Source organism: Tachypleus tridentatus, unplaced genomic scaffold (assembly GCF_004210375.1).
Source record: "Tachypleus tridentatus isolate NWPU-2018 unplaced genomic scaffold, ASM421037v1 Hic_cluster_1, whole genome shotgun sequence".
NCBI classification, from domain to species: domain Eukaryota; kingdom Metazoa; phylum Arthropoda; class Merostomata; order Xiphosura; family Limulidae; genus Tachypleus; species Tachypleus tridentatus.
In genome coordinates, this window is record NW_027467777.1 from 29,162,872 (window position 1) to 29,183,097 (window position 20,226).

Below are 20,226 nucleotides of genomic sequence, written 5' to 3' on the forward strand. Positions count from 1 at the left end.
ATTATTGTAATATGAACAATATAACTAATGTCTTGTTTTTCCTGTAACTATCATTGTTCACTGGTTATGTTATTGTTACCTCTAGTTGGTATTATTGTAATATGAACAATATAACTAATGTCTTGTTTTTCCTGTGACTATCATTTTTCACTGGTTATGTTATTGTTACCTCTAGTTGGTATTATTGTAATATGAACAATATAACTAATGTCTTGTTTTTCCTGTGACTATCATTGTTCACTGGTTATGTTATTGTTACCTCTAGTTGGTATTATTGTAATATGAACAATATAACTAATGTCTTGTTTTTCCTGTAACTATCATTGTTCACTGGTTATGTTATTGTTACCTCTAGTTGGTATTATTGTAATATGAACAATATAACTAATGTCTTGTTTTTCCTGTGACTATCATTTTTAACTGGTTATGTTATTGTTACCTCTAGTTGGTATTATTGTAATATGAACAATATAACTAATGTCTTGTTTTTCCTGTGACTATCATTGTTCACTGGTTATGTTATTGTTACCTCTAGTTGGTATTATTGTAATATGAACAATATAACTAATGTCTTGTTTTTCCTGTAACTATCATTGTTCACTGGTTATGTTATTGTTACCTCTAGTTGGTATTATTGTAATATGAACAATATAACTAATGTCTTGTTTTTCCTGTGACTATCATTGTTCACTGGTTATGTTATTGTTACCTCTAGTTGGTATTATTGTAATATGAACAATATAACTAATGTCTTGTTTTTCCTGTGACTATCATTGTTCACTGGTTATGTTATTGTTACCTCTAGTTGGTATTATTGTAATATGAACAATATAACTAATGTCTTGTTTTTCCTGTGACTATCATTGTTCACTGGTTATGTTATTGTTACCTCTAGTTGGTATTATTGTAATATGAACAATATAACTAATGTCTTGTTTTTCCTGTGACTATCATTGTTCACTGGTTATGTTATTGTTACCTCTAGTTGGTATTATTGTAATATGAACAATATAACTAATGTCTTGTTTTTCCTACGACTATCATTGTTCACTGGTTATGTTATTGTTACCTCTAGTTGGTATTATTGTAATATGAACAATATAACTAATGTCTTGTTTTCCTGTAACTATCATTGTTCACTGGTTATGTTATTGTTACCTCTAGTTCGTATTATTGTAATATGAACAATATAACTAATGTCTTGTTTTTCCTGTGACTATCATTGTTCACTGGTTATGTTATTGTTACCTCTAGTTGGTATTATTGTAATATGAACAATATAACTAATGTCTTGTTTTTCCTGTGACTATCATTGTTCACTGGTTATGTTATTGTTACCTCTAGTTGGTATTATTGTAATATGAACAATATAACTAATGTCTTGTTTTTCCTGTGACTATCATTGTTCACTGGTTATGTTATTGTTACCTCTAGTTGGTATTATTGTAATATGAACAATATAACTAATGTCTTGTTTTTCCTACGACTATCATTGTTCACTGGTTATGTTATTGTTACCTCTAGTTGGTATTATTGTAATAGGAACAATACAACTAATGTCTTGTTTTACCTGTCACTATCACTGTTCACTGGTTATGTTATTGTTACCTCTAGTTGGTATTATTGTAATATGAACAATATAACTAATGTCTTGTTTTTCCTGTGACTATCATTGTTCACTGGTTATATTATTGTTACCTCTAGTTGGTATTATTGTAATATGAACAATATAACTAATGTCTTGTTTTTCCTGTAACTATCATTGTTCACTGGTTATGTTATTGTTACCTCTAGTTGGTATTATTGTAATATGAACAATATAACTAATGTCTTATTTTTCCTGTAACTATCATTGTTCACTGGTTATGTTATTGTTACCTCTAGTTGGTATTATTGTAATATGAACAATATAACTAATGTCTTGTTTTTCCTGCGACTATCATTGTTCACTGGTTATGTTATTGTTACCTCTAGTTGGTATTATTGTAATATGAACAATATAACTAATGTCTTGTTTTTCCTACGACTATCATTGTTCACTGGTTATGTTATTGTTACCTCTAGTTGGTATTATTGTAATATGAACAATATAACTAATGTCTTGTTTTTCCTGTGACTATCATTTTTAACTCGTTATGTTATTGTTACCTCTAGTTGGTATTATTGTAATATGAACAATATAACTAATGTCTTGTTTTTCCTGTGACTATCATTGTTCACTGGTTATGTTATTGTTACCTCTAGTTGGTATTATTGTAATATGAACAATATAACTAATGTCTTGTTTTTCCTGTGACTATCATTGTTCACTGGTTATGTTATTGTTACCTCTAGTTGGTATTATTGTAATATAAACAATATAACTAATGTCTTATTTTTCCTGTGACTATCATTGTTCACTGGTTATGTTATTGTTACCTCTAGTTGGTATTATTGTAATATGAACAATATAACTAATGTCTTGTTTTTCCTGTGACTATCATTGTTCACTGGTTATGTTATTGTTACCTCTAGTTGGTATTATTGTAATATGAACAATATAACTAATGTCTTGTTTTTCCTGCGACTATCATTGTTCACTGGTTATGTTATTGTTACCTCTAGTTGGTATTATTGTAATATGAACAATATAACTAATGTCTTTTTTTTCCTACGACTATCATTGTTCACTGGTTATGTTATTGTTACCTCTAGTTCGTATTATTGTAATATGAACAATATAACTAATGTCTTGTTTTTCCTGTAACTATCATTGTTCACTGGTTATGTTATTGTTACCTCTAGTTGGTATTATTGTAATATGAACAATATAACTAATGTCTTGTTTTTCCTGTGACTATCATTTTTAACTGGTTATGTTATTGTTACCTCTAGTTGGTATTATTGTAATATGAACAATATAACTAATGTCTTATTTTTCCTGTAACTATCATTGTTCACTGGTTATGTTATTGTTACCTCTAGTTGGTATTATTGTAATATGAACAATATAACTAATGTCTTGTTTTTCCTGCGACTATCATTGTTCACTGGTTATGTTATTGTTACCTCTAGTTGGTATTATTGTAATATGAACAATATAACTAATGTCTTGTTTTTCCTGTGACTATCATTGTTCACTGGTTATGTTATTGTTACCTCTAGTTGGTATTATTGTAATATGAACAATATAACTAATGTCTTGTTTTTCCTCTGACTATCATTGTTCACTGGTTATGTTATTGTTACCTCTAGTTGGTATTATTGTAATATGAACAATATAACTAATGTCTTGTTTTTCCTGTAACTATCATTGTTCACTGGTTATGTTATTGTTACCTCTAGTTGGTATTATTGTAATATGAACAATATAACTAATGTCTTGTTTTCCTGTAACTATCATTGTTCACTGGTTATGTTACTGTTACCTCTAGTTCGTATTATTGTAATATGAACAATATAACTAATGTCTTGTTTTTCCTGTGACTATCATTGTTCACTGGTTATGTTATTGTTACCTCTAGTTGGTATTATTGTAATATGAACAATATAACTAATGTCTTGTTTTTCCTGTAACTATCATTGTTCACTGGTTATGTTATTGTTACCTCTAGTTGGTATTATTGTAATATGAACAATATAACTCATGTCTTGTTTTCCTGTGATTATTATTGTTCACTGGTTATATTATTGTTACCTCTGGTTGGTATTATTGCCATATGAACAATATAACTTGTGTCTTGTTTTTCCTGTAACTATCATTGTTCACTGGTTATGTTATTGTTACCTCTAGTTGGTATTATTGTAATATGAACAATATAACTAATGTCTTGTTTTTCCTGTGACTATCATTGTTCACTGGTTATATTATTGTTACCTCTGGTTGGTATTATTGTAATATTAACAAAACCTAACGTAGTTTACCTGTGAAAACAAATGTTCAATATAGTACTAGGTCTGACATGTTATGAACTATATACCAACAGAAACATACCAGTACTATTGTCTGTATCTAGTTCGCAGGTTACGGATGAATTTCCACCCAAATTGGTACAGAAGACCATTGAGTCCATGAGAAACAAGCTAAGAATTTTTCGGTTTTGTGTTTTACAGTTTTTATGGACATGTTTGTGTTTTTTTACAATTGTATAAGGTAAGCAATTTGAAAGGTAGGGATACAAGGTGGTGCGTTTTTGTTAATTACACCTGGAAGTTATAGTTACCATAACCAGTACAATAAATCAACAATGTAACTGAAGTTGAATAACTAGATAACTAGTTGGAAACAACTGAAAGTCTACGACCACATATAATATTATTTAGACTGAACAAAACGACATAAATGTGAGCATTTAATTACCTGAATTACGATATAAGCCTGAATCATATCACATGATTGGAGAACCACATACTGCTTGGTGACAGTGAATTTCTCACGATTAACCTCAAGGGCTGTCAGAGCTCCGTCCCATTTGTTCGAGAAAAGTAACACTTATGACACTCGATCCAACCAAATACAAGCCCAGTTAAAGTGCTTTATATAATACATAGTCCATCACTTTTATGTCCTCATACATTAAATATTACATGTAATAACGTAAGAAATTGTATTTACATATAGCACTGTATTTCACATGTATTAATGTTCGTATTTACATACAGCACCATATACTATATGGTATAGCAATATAACAGTTAAATGTTTGGTTTATAAAGACAAGAGCTAAACTACACAAAAGGTATATGCGTCCCTAAACAAAAGTACCCACCGTCATCATATGGACCAGTCTTGTCTCAACGACAAGAGGGATTTGACTATCACTCCTCTAACACATACGTAGTCTCAAAGTGCTGAATGCGTTTACTTATGTAGAGATAAAACAAACACTGTGTTGCACTCATACTGATGAGATAACCGTGTCCGTGTTCAGTACCATTGGATTATTATGGCTTGTACATTAATAGACGTTGTCAACGCGGGAAGCTTTAAACATGGTTTTACCGTTTAGCACCTGATCAATATTTCACTGATCCAACCGACACTCTAGACGGAGTTACAAGAACTGAAGGAACCTAGGATTTCACGGTTCTAATGTAGTATTTCAGAAAACCAGTCACGCTCAGTAATGTCGCATCGTGATGACTTGAGAAATTCACTTGAATGTACAAATTTATCTCAGGGCTGATATACCCATACCAGCCGTCCTGAGATATGGGTATTAACAATGTTCTTTGCTTCATTAGTAAAAGTGTTAATACCCATACCAGTCGCCCTCATATACAGTGTGGGTATTACCACTGTTCTTTGCTTCATTAGTAAAAGTGTTAATACCCATACCAGCCGTCCTGAGATACAGTGTGAATATTAACACTGTTCTTTGCTTCATTAGTAAAAGTGTTAATACCCATACCAGCCGTCCTGAGATACAGTGTGAATATTAACACCGTTCTTTGCTTCATTAGTAATAAATGTTAATACCCATACCATCACGTGTCGCATCACGTGAATTGATTTCCTCCGCACGTGTGTCTTCACTTCTTTAAGAAAGAACAATCTACATAACGGTGATTGGCTTTTTCCTGAAGATCGAAAGTTCTAGACATGGTTTGTATATCATGTATAAAAAATAAAGTAGCAACAGGGTGGTTTAGAAGGGCTATAGATATTACAGTAACTTTTAACAAGGTGGTTTAGGAGGGATATAGATATTACAGTAACTTTTTAACAAGGTGGTTTAGGAGGGCTATAGATATTACAGTAACTTTTTAACAGGATGGTTTAAAACGGCTACAGATATTACAGTAACGTTTTAACAGGGTGGTTTGGAAGGGCTATAGATATTACAGTAACTTTTTAACAAAGTGGTTTCAAAGGGCTATAGATATTACAGTAACTTTTTAACAAGGTGGTTTAGGAGGGCTATAGATATTATATTAACTTTTTAACTAGGTGGTTTAGGAGGACTATAGATATTACAGTAACTTTTTAACAAGGTGGTTTAGGAGGGCTATAGATATTACAGTAACTTTTTAACAGGGTGGTTTAGAACGGCTATAGATATTACAGTAACGTTTTAACAGGGTGGTTTGGAAGATCTATAGATATTACAGTAACTTTTAACAAGGTGGTTTAGAAGGGCTATAGATATTACAGTAACTTTTAACAAGGTGGTTTAGGAGGGCTATAGATATTATAGTAACTTTTAACAAGGTGGCTTAGGAGGACTATAGATATTACAGTAACTTTTTAACAAGGTGGTTTAGGAGGGCTATAGATATTACAGTAACTTTTTAACAAGGTGGTTTCAAAGGGCTATAGATATTACAGTAACTTTTTAACAAGGTGGTTTAGGAGGGCTATAGATATTATATTAACTTTTTAACAAGGTGGTTTAGGAGGGCTATAGATATTACAGTAACTTTTAACAAGGTGGTTTAGGAGGGCTATAGATATTACAGTAACTTTTTAACAGGGTGGTTTAGAACGGCTATAGATATTACAGTAACGTTTTAACAGGGTGGTTTGGAAGATCTATAGATATTACAGTAACTTTTTAACAAGGTGGTTTCAAAGGGCTATAGATATTACAGTAACTTTTTAACAAGGTGGTTTAGGAGGGCTATAGATATTATATTAACTTTTTAACAAGGTGGTTTAGGAGGACTATAGATATTACAGTAACTTTTTAACAAGGTGGTTTAGGAGGGCTATAGATATTACAGTAACTTTTTAACAAGGTGGTTTAGGAGGACTATAGATATTACAGTAACTTTTTAACAAGTTGGTTTAGAACGGCTACAGATATTACAGTAACTTTTTAACAAGTTGGTTTAGGAGGGCTATAGATATTACAGTAACGTTTTAACAGGGTGGTTTGGAAGGGCTATATATATTACAGTAACTTTTTCACAGGGTGGTTTAGAAGGGCTATAGATATTACAGTAACTTTTTAACAACGTGGTTTAGGAGGGCTATAGATATTACAGTAACTTTTTAACAAGGTGGTTTAGGAGGGCTATAGATATTACAGTAACTTTTTAAAAGGGTGGTATAGAAGGGCTATAGATATTACAGTAACTTTTTAACAAGGTGGTTTAGGAGGACTATAGATATTACAGTAACTTTTTAACAAGTTGATTTAGAACGGCTATAGATATTACAGTAACTTTTAAACAAGTTGGTTTAGGAGGGATATAGATATTACAGTAATTTTTTAACAGGGTGGTTTAGGAGGGATATAGATATTACAGTAACTTTTTAACAAGGTGGTTTCAAAGGGCTATAGATATTACAGTAACTTTTTAACAAGGTGGTTTCAAAGGGCTATAGATATTACGGTAACTTTTTAACAGGGTAGTTTAGGAGGGCTATAGATATTACAGTAACTTTTTAACAAGGTGGCTTAGGAGGGCTATAGACATGACAGTAACTTTTTAACAAGGTGGTTTAGGAGGGCTATAGATATTACAGTAACCTTTTAACAGGGTGGTTTAGGAAGGCTATAGATATTACAGTAACTTTTTAACAGGGTGGTTTAGGAGGGCTATAGATATTACAGTAACTTTTTAACAGGGTGGTTTAGAACGGCTATAGATATTACAGTAACTTTTTAACAGGGTGGTTTAGAACGGCTATAGATATTACAGTAACTTTTTAACAAGGTGGTTTAGGAGTGCTATAGATATTACAGTAACTTTTTAACAAGGTGGTTTAGGAGGGATATAGTAACTTTTTAACAGGGTGGTTTAGGAGGGCTATAGATATTACAGTAACGTTTTAACAGGGTGGTTTGGAAGGGCTATAGATATTACAGTAACTTTTTAACAAGGTGGTTTAGAAGGGCTATAGATATTACAGTAACATTTTAACAAGGTGGTTTAGGAGGGCTATAGATATTACAGTAACTTTTTAACAAGGTGGTTTCAAAGGGCTATAGATATTACAGTAACTTTTTAACAAGGTGGTTTCAAAGGGCTATAGATATTACAGTAACTTTTAACAAGGTGGTTTCAAAGGGCTATAGATATTACAGTAACTTTTAACAGGGTGGTTTAGGAGGGCTATAGATATTACAGTAACTTTTTAACAAGGTGGCTTAGGAGGGCTATAGACATGACAGTAACTTTTTAACAAGGTGGTTTAGGAGGGCTATAGATATTACAGTAACTTTTTAACAGGGTGGTTTAGGAAGGCTATAGATATTACAGTAACTTTTTAACAGGGTGGTTTAGGAGGGCTATAGATATTACAGTAACTTTTTAACAGGGTGGTTTAGAACGGCTATAGATATTACAGTAACTTTTTAACAAGGTGGTTTAGAACGGCTATAGATATTACAGTAACTTTTTAACAAGGTGGTTTAGGAGTGCTATAGATATTACAATAACTTTTTAACAAGGTGGCTTAGGAGGGCTATAGATATTACAGTAACTTTTTAACAAGGTGGTTTAGGGAGGATATAGTAACTTTTAACAGGGTGGTTTAGGAGGGCTATAGATATTACAGTAACGTTTTAACAGGGTGGTTTGGAAGGGCTATAGATATTACAGTAACTTTTTAACAAGGTGGTTTAGGAGGGCTATAGATATTACAGTAACTTTTTAACAAGGTGGTTTAGGAGGGCTATAGATATTACAGTAACTTTTTAACAGGGTGGTTTAGGAGGGCTATAGATATTACAGTAACGTTTTAACAGGGTGGTTTGGAAGGGCTATAGATATTACAGTAACTTTTTAACAAGGTGGTTTAGAAGGGCTATAGATATTACAGCAACTTTTTAACAAGTTGGTTTAGGAGGGATATAGATATTACAGTAATTTTTAACAGGGTGGTTTAGGAGGGATATAGATATTACAGTAACTTTTTAACAAGGTGGTTTAAGAGGGCTATAGATATTACAGTAACTTTTTAACAAGGTGGTTTAGGAGTGCTATAGATATTACAGTAACTTTTTAACAAGGTGGCTTAGGAGGGCTATAGATATTACAGTAACGTTTTAACAGGGTGGTTTGGAAGGGCTATAGATATTACAGTAACTTTTTAACAAGGTGGTTTAGAAGGGCTATAGATATTACAGTAACTTTTTAACAAGGTGGTTTAGGAGGGCTATAGATATTACAGTAACTTTTTAACAAGGTGTTTTAGGAGGGCTATAGATATTACAGTAACTTTTTAACAAGGTGGTTTCAAAGGGCTATAGATATTACAGTAACTTTTTAACAAGGTGGTTTAAGAGGGCTATAGATATTACAGTAACTTTTTAACAAGGTGACTTAGGAGGGCTATAGATATTACAGTAACTTTTTAACAAGGTGGTTTAGGAGGGCTATAGATATTACAGTAACTTTTTAACAGGGTGGTTTAGGAGGGCTATAGATATTACAGTAACTTTTTAACAAGATGGTTTAGAAGGGCTATAGATATTACAGTCACTTTTTAACAAGATGGTTTAGAAGGGCTATAGATATTACAGTCACTTTTTAACAAGGTGGCTTAGGAGGGCTATAGATATTACAGTAACTTTTTAATAAGATGGTTTAGGAGGGCTATAGTTTTACAGTAACTTTTTAACAGGGTGGTTTAGGAGGGCTATGGATATTACAGTAACGTTTTAACAGGGTGGTTTGGAAGGGCTATAGATGTTACAGTAACTTTTTAACAAGGTGGTTTAGAAGGGCTATAGATATTACAGTAACTTTTTAACAAGGTGGTTTAGGAGGGCTATAGATATTACAGTAACGTTTTAACAGGGTGGTTTGGAAGGGCTATAGATGTTACAGTAACTTTTTAACAAGGTGGTTTAGAAGGGCTATAGATATTACAGTAACTTTTTAACAGGGTGGTTTAGGAGGGCTATGGATATTACAGTAACGTTTTAACAGGGTGGTTTGGAAGGGCTATAGATGTTACAGTAACTTTTTAACAAGGTGGTTTAGAAGGGCTATAGATATTACAGTAACTTTTTAACAAGGTGGTTTAGGAGGGCTATAGATATTACAGTAACTTTTTAACAAGGTGGTTTCAAAGGGCTATAGATATTACAGTAACTTTTTAACAGGGTGGTTTAGGAGGGCTATAGATATTACAGTAACTTTTTAACAGGGTGGTTTAGGAGGGCTATATATATTACATTAAGTTTTTAACAGGGTTGTTTAGGAGGACTATAGATATTAAAGGACCTTGATTTTATAAATAACTTACTAATGTGTTTACAACTGACGTCAAGGACTAATCTACAAAAAGAATACTATAGAAATCCAGTAACAAATGTTCACAAAACAGGACTACAGATTAGAAACATCCATTGACAGATATCCACAAACTATATATAGAGTATAAAAATCAAATGACAGAATCTAGAAACCTATATACAGAGTACAGAATCCACTAACACAGCCTGAATCATAAAAACAACTTATATTTACAGGTTGAAAACCACCCTTCTCTAGAAACCGTTCACAGCTAAAATGTCAGTTTGTATAGTTACAAGTTTCGATAACTGTTTGGCTTGTAAATTAATCATGTGTGATGTGACAGGACGTTTGTAACTTACGACATATATTACTGACAAGTTCCATGTAACGTTCGTGATGGAACCACTTCACGGCGATCAGCTCGGGCTAACAGTTCTGTGAAAGACAGATTTTATAGGAGCCTGTCCATTGAGCTGCTTGTGGTGATGTATGAACTAAGGATATTATTGACACAATGTAATGAGATGAATACACCTAGCTGGAACATTCTGCTCGATATGACGGTACTGACAATTTTAAAGGTACTAAAGAACTGTTGTCTTCTCTTGGCTTCTTGCCATAAGAAAAGAGAAGCAAAATATTTGGTAATTTAAACTAAAATTTCTAACCGAGCGCAGACGACACCTGCTGGAAAGCCAGAAAATTGTAGATTGTACTGTTTTGTTACATTACTTCAGAGATAGCACGCGATTAACTGTTTTGTTTCCAAATGACATACAAGGAATACACTGAATGAACAGGCTAAATGTTTAGTAATTACAGTTCTCAATAGAATTAATTTTGTCCTATCACCTCCAGTGGTTCAGTTGTAATTCTCAATGTTTATAACGCTCAAAATAGAGTTTCGATACCCGTGGTGTGGGCAGAGACCGATAGCCCATTGAATAACTCAATTCTGTACTTTCTAGACCTAACTCAAGAACAGGGTTTCATTTGTTTCACATAAAAGCTATATATCGGGCTGCCAACTGTGTCCACCGCGGAGAATCGAGTTTAGCCGTGTAGATCCTTAGACTGATCGCTGTTCCATTAGAAGGACCCCAAACAAAGAACATTAAAAATAATTGAAGGGCAATGGAAAAATTAAAGTTATTGTTGTAGTCTGTGTTTTCTTGATGTAGTTTTTTTAAAATTTGTGTTTTTTTAGCCGGAACAAATTTCACGTCAGATGATGAGCAGGCCCTAGAATCTAGAATTTTCTGCAAAAGTTTAAAATACTTTAAGCACCATAAAAAGTAAATTGGGCTAGTTTTATAAACTCTTTATTATCCCAGACTTTCCTCTATACTGACTTAGAAAGTAACCATTTATTCATACTCCCAGACTTTCGTCTACACTGACGTAAAAAGTAACCATATATTAAATATCCCAGACTTTCGTCTACACTGACGTAGAAAGTAACCATATATTCATACTCCCAGACTTTCCTCTATACTGACTCAGAAAGTAACCATTTATTAATTATCCCAGACTTTCGTCTACACTAACTTAGAAAGTAACCATTTATTCATACTCCCAGACTTTCGTCTACACTGACGTAGAAAGTAACCATATATTAATTATCCCAGACTTTCGTCTACACTAACTTAGAAAGTAACCATTTATTCATACTCCCAGACTTTCGTCTACACTGACGTAGAAAGTAACCATATATTAAATATCCCAGACTTTCTTCTATACTGACTTAGAAAGTAACCATTTATTAATACTCCCAGACTTTCGTCTACACTGACGTAGAAAGTAACCATATATTAAATATCCCAGACTTTCTTCTATACTGACTTAGAAAGTAACCATTTATTCATACTCCCAGACTTTCGTCTACACTGACGTAGAAAGTAACCATATATTAAATATCCCAGACTTTCTTCTATTCTGACTTAGAAAGTAACCATTTATTCATACTCCCAGACTTTCGTCTACACTGACGTAGAAAGTAACCATATATTAAATATCCCAGACTTTCGTCTACACTGACTTAGAAAGTAACCATATATTAAATATCCCAGACTTTCTTCTATACTGACTTAGAAAGTAACCATTTATTCATACTCCCAGACTTTCGTCTACACTGACTTAGAAAGTAACCATATATTAAATATCCCAGACTTTCTTCTATACTGACTTAGAAAGTAACCATTTATTAATACTCCCAGACTTTCGTCTACACTGACGTAGAAAGTAACCATATATTAAATATCCCAGACTTTCTTCTATTCTGACTTAGAAAGTAACCATTTATTCATACTCCCAGACTTTCGTCTACACTGACGTAGAAAGTAACCATATATTAAATATCCCAGACTTTCTTCTATACTGACTTAGAAAGTAACCATTTATTCATACTCCCAGACTTTCGTCTACACTGACGTAGAAAGTAACCATATATTAAATATCCCAGACTTTCGTCTACACTGACTTAGAAAGTAACCATATATTAAATATCCCAGACTTTCTTCTATACTGACTTAGAAAGTAACCATTTATTCATACTCCCAGACTTTCGTCTACACTGACGTAGAAAGTAACCATATATTAAATATCCCAGACTTTCTTCTATACTGACTTAGAAAGTAACCATTTATTCATACTCCCAGACTTTCGTCTACACTGACTTAGAAAGTAACCATATATTAAATATCCCAGACTTTCGTCTACACTGACGTAGAAAGTAACCATTTATTAAATATCCCAGACTTTCTTCTATACTGACTTAGAAAGTAACCATATATTAAATATCCCAGACTTTCTTCTATACTGACTTAGAAAGTAACCATTTATTCATACTCCCAGACTTTCGTCTACACTGACTTAGAAAGTAACCATATATTAAATATCCCAGACTTTCTTCTATACTGACTTAGAAAGTAACCATTTATTCATACTCCCAGACTTTCGTCTACACTGACTTAGAAAGTAACCATATATTAAATATCCCAGACTTTCTTCTATACTGACTTAGAAAGTAACCATTTATTCATACTCCCAGACTTTCGTCTACACTGACTTAGAAAGTAACCATATATTAAATATCCCAGACTTTCTTCTATACTGACTTAGAAAGTAACCATTTATTCATACTCCCAGACTTTCGTCTACACTGACTTAGAAAGTAACCATATATTAAATATCCCAGACTTTCTTCTATACTGACTTAGAAAGTAACCATTTATTCATACTCCCAGACTTTCGTCTACACTGACTTAGAAAGTAACCATATATTAAATATCCCAGACTTTCTTCTATACTGACTTAGAAAGTAACCATTTATTCATACTCCCAGACTTTCGTCTACACTGACTTAGAAAGTAACCATATATTAAATATCCCAGACTTTCTTCTATACTGACTTAGAAAGTAACCATTTATTAATACTCCCAGACTTTCGTCTACACTGACTTAGAAAGTAACCATATATTAAATATCCCAGACTTTCTTCTATACTGACTTAGAAAGTAACCATTTATTCATACTCCCAGACTTTCGTCTACACTGACGTAGAAAGTAACCATATATTAAATATCCCAGACTTTCCTCTACACTGACTTAGAAAGTAACCATATATTAAATATACCAGACTTTCCTCTACACTCATTTAGTAACCATTCATTTCATTTAAGAGACATTTCACAAAATTGTAAAAACTTTCTCTTTCAGTTTTTAACGTCAACATAATCTCTGAACTTTGCACACAATCGGTCAGAAGAAAATACCAATTTAATTGACTTCTGTGGAGAAGGTAAAATAGACGTAAAAGTAAATACAGGGTAATTCCTGTTATTGTAAATCAAATTCTTAACGTTGTTTTCTGTTTAGTTTTATTAACTTCCTGCTAGAGCCATTTTTATCTTATTTATAAACGTAGCTACTTTTTCTTACTACGCCGTGAATTAAGCCTAGCCCCACGTGGCTTTGCTGTAAGAAAAACGCACCCATTAAGCAGAGTTGACACTCAATTCTAACGTAAATATCTTTGCTTTTTACTACTCCGCCGTGAATTACGTCTAATTAGCACTAGTTTATGCATAAACATATTTGCTTCTATTTATTCTTCCGTGAGTTAAGCCTACTTAACTCTCTATAAAAACAAACATGTTTGCTTTTCCTTTTTCTTGACGTGACTTAAACTTAGTTACAGCTCAGTTCTAATGTTACCCTTTGACGTGAGTTAAGCCTACTTAGGGCTTTAGTTTACAGCCCCAGATTACTGTGGATCACATCTTTAGTATACACTTTTCCCACTTAACTAAATAATTACAAAAGTCATCAAATAACCAAACAAGCAAGATAACAAAGTTAACACCTCGAGGTGGATTCCTGTACGTGGTGAGAAGGTTCTGTAATTTTAGTTCTCCTCCTTTAGGATCTAAACATCCCCCCACGTGTTTGCTGTGCGTGGCGAGCAGTGAAAGGGAGGAAATGACCCTCGTGGTTGAGAGGTCCAACACTAACACATCACTTTGGCCTTGAATTCCTATAAACGGGAGGCCTTGGGTCAATCGGCTGGTTCACGTGTGCTAGGATAAACGAAGTACTACAGTTGGATGTTCTCAACAGGTGTTGTGGATATTGTATCTGATGCCAGTGTTTGGGTATAGTACTCACAAAACTCTGACATTGCTGCAATGTTCTTGCTTGGCATTGTAGTGCATCTCCTCGTACTGCTCCGTGGTGGGTGGGGACAATTGTCACTGAAATTTTCATATTTTATTATGGATACCCTCATTCATAAACAAAAAATAAAAATGGAACAACAGTAAAATAAACAGATTGTCAGAAAATGTTACGGTCATCATCAAAGTCAGACTCAACACCTTGATTTCTCATTCTGCATTCATTGTCTGAGAAATATTTTGGGCATGTGTCCCTTTTTTTCATTCGAAAGGGATTAGAGAAGCTTGCTGGTTCTCATAAATCACTAAGAAAGCTGTGCTCTGGAGACATCTTGGTGGAAACATCTTCACCAAACTCCTCCTGAGCTGGAAGAGCATTGAGAATATATCCATCGAGATTACTACACATGCTATCCTAAATTCCTCAAGAGGACTTATTGTTGAGATGGGCTTAAAGTATATTACCAAGTATGAGATTCTCGCTGGTCTTTCCAGCCAAAGCATTTCTACGATGCGCCAAATCTACACTCACAATAACAGAATTAAGATGTCAACTAGTTTTCTGATTTTCAAGTTTATATCATCACGTCCTCCTGTCACAGTCAAAGCAGTTTATCTGAACTATAAGGTACAACCATACATTCCCAACCCTCTCAGATGTTTCCAGTTTCTTTGTTTGTTTTATTTTTGAATTTTGCTCAAAGCTACACGAGGCTTATCTGATCTGTGCTATCCATCCCTCATTTGGCAGGGTAAAACTAGAGGGAGGCAGCTAGTCATCACCATCCATGGCCAACTCTTGGGCTACTCTTTTACAAACGAATAGTGAGACCGACTGTCACATTATAATGCCCCAATCTCTACATCTTCATCATTTACAATTGTCTTCACTGTATGCTTCAAAACGTCGGTCCTTACCACAGCATCCCACCTATGGTTGTTTTTCCTTCCTCAGTGGGCCAGGATTTTTCAAAATAGACAGCCTGCCATTGTTCCTTTTGGTCTTCATATCCAGGTGCAATTGGCTGAATTTGGTCTGTTCTTGAATGGCGTTGTTTTCTCCACAGGTCAGTCCTCTCGCCGTGGCTTATTACCATCCCCAAATGTGACCTTTCTTTGAGTTATCTAAAGAAACGAATGTTCACAATTGGAATTATAGTGTTCTGTTTGCTGAACATCTTTTACACCATCCTTTCATTTCCATTTATACGAATAGTTAGGAATTAGGTGACTCTCCCATGGTTTGTTGTGGTTCAGTGGTTGCACATAGGATCCTCTCTATAGTTTCTATGTTCACTGCTGAACTGTACATCATATTGATATGTAGAAGCTATAGCAGCACACGAACTGTACTATTTACACTGTTAACCCTGGAATCGCTTCACGTTAGTTGTCACCTTATTCTCACCGATATTCAAAACCCATTTCTCTTTATCATCTACTTCTATGCAGTTCTTCTGGATACCGGGCCACGTTGGTATTCACGACTGTGAGTGACGACATCATGTTAAACATGTTTTTACCATGGGTTTATCCCTGACGTTGGAAAGTATCATTGACGATGGTGTCCATCTTCCAAATGTTTTTAATTCTATTTAAGTTTTCATCCAATGTTGGGCCACTGTTTCAGTCCTTACTACACTTTATAATAAACATACTGTTGTTTTATTACAGGTTGTTTGACGCGGATAGCCTAGTTCCTTTGTGTCATAAGACACCAGACGACAAAGTTAACTGTATAATACGTCCTTTTAATAACTAGTCACTGTAATATGCAGTTTGTTTCTTTGTTTTGAATTTCGCACAAAGCTACACGAGGGCTATCTGCGCTAGCCGTCCCTAATTTAGCGGTGTAAGGCTGGAGGGAAAGCAGCTAGTCATCACCACCTACCAACTCTTGGGCTACTTTTTTCACCAACAAATAACGAGTTTGACCGTCACATTATAACTTTTACACGTGTATTCGAACCCGTGACCCTCAGATTGCGAGTCAAGCGCACTAACCTCCTAGCCTTGTCGAACGTACAGTAAGAGTACATATAAGATAAGAGTAAATATCATATTAGCAAAAACACAAGCTCGGAAAATGTGCCGGATATAATAAACGAAGTTATTAACTTTACTCTAAATTTTAATTTTTATATTAAACAGCAGACACGTTATAATTAAACACTAGATGTTTAATAGATTCATGATACAGAATATATGAACTTCAGTCACATCTCATTCAGGTTGGGCGTCAGAGATCACTTTAAGTTTATCATACGTTCCAATATTAATAACTGGTTTTACTCGTTCACTCTGTTTAACTTCAGAAAATTACACAGAATTTCTAGCACATAAAAGATAGAAAGTTAAAATACTAAATAACATCTTCAATATCATTCCCTGAACCGTCAGACGACAGACATTAAAACGGTTTTTGTAAACAAACTACTCTGTTCTAATGTCATACATGATAGTTTACTTTAGGGTTAGCGATTCTACAAATATGGTTGAACAACATTAAATTGAACCTGGAACAAAAAAACATAGTATAATGTAATAACTAGACAAATAGAAACTACACGTTGTGTGGTGTAGCAAATAAAACCAGAAACTACACTTTGTGTGGTGTAGCAAATAAAACCAGAAACTTCACGTTGTGTGGTGTAACAAAGAAAACCAGAAAGTACACGTGTTGTGGTGTAACAAAGAAAACCAGAAAGTACACGTTGTATGGTGTAACAAAGAAAACCAGAAACTACAGGTTGTGTGATGTAACAAAAAAACCAGAAACTACATGTTGTGTGGTGTAACAAAAAAAAACCAGAAACTACACGTTGTGTGGTGTAACAAAGAAAACCAGAAACTACAGGTTGTGTGATGTAACAAAAAAAACAGAAACTACACGTTGTGTGGTGTAACAAAGAAAACAAGAAACTACACGTTGTGTGGTGTAACAAACAAAACCAGAAACTATACGTTGTGTGGTGTAACAAAGAAAACCAGAAACTACAGGTTGTGTGATGTAACAAAAAAAAACCAGAAACTACACGTTGTGTGGTGTAACAAAAAAAAACCAGAAACTACACGTTGTGTGGTGTAACAAAGAAAACCAGAAACTACAGGTTGTGTGATGTAACAAAAAAAACCAGAAACTACACGTTGTGTGGTGTAACAAAGAAAACCAGAAACTACAGGTTGTGTGATGTAACAAAAAAAACCAGAAACTACACGTTGTGTGGTGTAACAAACAAAACCAGAAACTACACGTTGTGTGGTGTAACAAAGAAAACCAGAAACTTTACGTTGTGTGGTGTAACAAAGAAAACCAGAAACTACAGGTTGTGTGATGTAACAAAAAAAACCAGAAACTTCACGTTGTGTTGTGTAACAAAGAAAACCAGAAACTACAGGTTGTGTGATGTAACAAAAAAAACCAGAAACTACACGTTGTGTGGTGTAACAAACAAAACCAGAAACTACACGTTGTGTGGTGTAACAAAGAAAACCAGAAACTTTACGTTGTGTGGTGTAACAAAGAAAACCAGAAACTACAGGTTGTGTGATGTAACAAAAAAAACCAGAAACTTCACGTTGTGTGGTGTAACAAAGAAAACCAGAAACTACACGTTATGTGGTGTAACAAAGAAAACCAGAAACTTTACGTTGTGTGGTGTAACAAAGAAAACCAGAAACTTCACGTTGTGTGGTGTAACAAAGAAAACCAGAAACTACACGTTGTATGGTGTAATAAAGAAAACCAGAGAAACTTTACGTTGTGTGGTGTAACAAAGAAAACCAGAAACTACACGTTGTGTGGTGTAACAAAGAAAACCAGAAACTACACGTTGTGTGATATAACAAAGAAAACCAGAATCTTCACGTTGTGTGGTGTAACAAAGAAAACCAGAAACTACACGTTGTATGGTGTAATAAAGAAAACCAGAGAAACTTTACGTTGTGTGGTGTAACAAAGAAAACCAGAAACTACACGTTGTGTGGTGTAACAAAGAAAACCAGAAACTACACGTTGTGTGATATAACAAAGAAAACCAGAAACTTTACGTTGTGTGGTGTAACAAAGAAAACCAGAATCTTCACGTTGTGTGGTGTAACAAAGAAAACCAGAAACTACACGTTGTATGGTGTAACAAAGAAAACCAGAAACTACACGTTGTGTGATATAACAAAGAAAACCAGAAACTACACGTTGTGTGGTGTAACAAAGAAAACCTGAAACTACAGGTTGTGTGATGTAACAAAGAAAACCAGAAACTACACGTTGTGTGGTGTAACAAAGAAATCCAGTCAAATAGTATTTGTGTTTGTGGATCATGAACTTGTGTCAGCGAAAATAACTTCTGCAGAAGCCGCAATGTTTGGTAAAAAGGAACAATATGGACGTAAATTATGAAGTGAAAACAATCGTTTGTCTTTTACAAAATATTATTTTCAGTCTTATTATTAAACGTTAAAGTTAGTATAAGAGCTACTGATGTGGTGGTTTTGAAGTGAGAGATGAAAACACGGCGTTTTTCTCAAACGAATAAAGGCTACTTGTAATATAATTTACGTAACATTTAAAAGTGGCCGTCTGGTTGTTAGTCAGTAATAGCTTTACTTGTCTCAAAATTAAAAACAACCAACAACATTGTTGTCATCTTTAGGGACCTATACAAGTGTGGCTATTAATGAATAATTATTTCTAAATAATAATTACCAACTTCATAGTTCCCACCAATAGTGGAACATTACATTTTACCGTCACCCACTAATCGCTGGTAAAGTCCAGAAGTTGGTGGTGGGTGTTGTTTGGTAGTCCAGAAGTTGGTGGTGGGTGTTGTTTGGTAGTCCAGAAGTTGGTGGTGGGTGTTATTTAATAGTTCACCCCAGTTCATCACTTTAAACTTAGCAAGCTCTCCAGTTCCCTCCCTTGTGTGAAATTCTGTAAACAAACTCGTTAATAACATTGTTGTGAGCATTTCCTACACGAAGATCCCAATTTCTGTGCCATGGCAACACAGAAATTTCACTTCAAAATGCACGTTCACAAACACAGCGCAGAGGAAAATGAAAACCACTATACTAGATGTATTCAACAAGAAAAATATATAAGTTTAAACTGTTTGTTCTCGCTTGTACAATTAAAGCACTTGTGTCTTGTTGCTATGTGTCTGACACGATTTCATCAGCTTTATAAGCTAACATTTATAATTATTAAAACTATAATATTAAAATAGTGTTTAGCGTTTATCGCTTGTAACAAAAGCGATAAAATATTCAGTTCATGTTTCTATGACTTTCTGGTTGTTTGATTGCGTTTCCTTCGCTCAAAATTGGTTTTCTACTATCTGCACTATACGTCCGAAATTTGGAGATGGTAGATTATACGAAA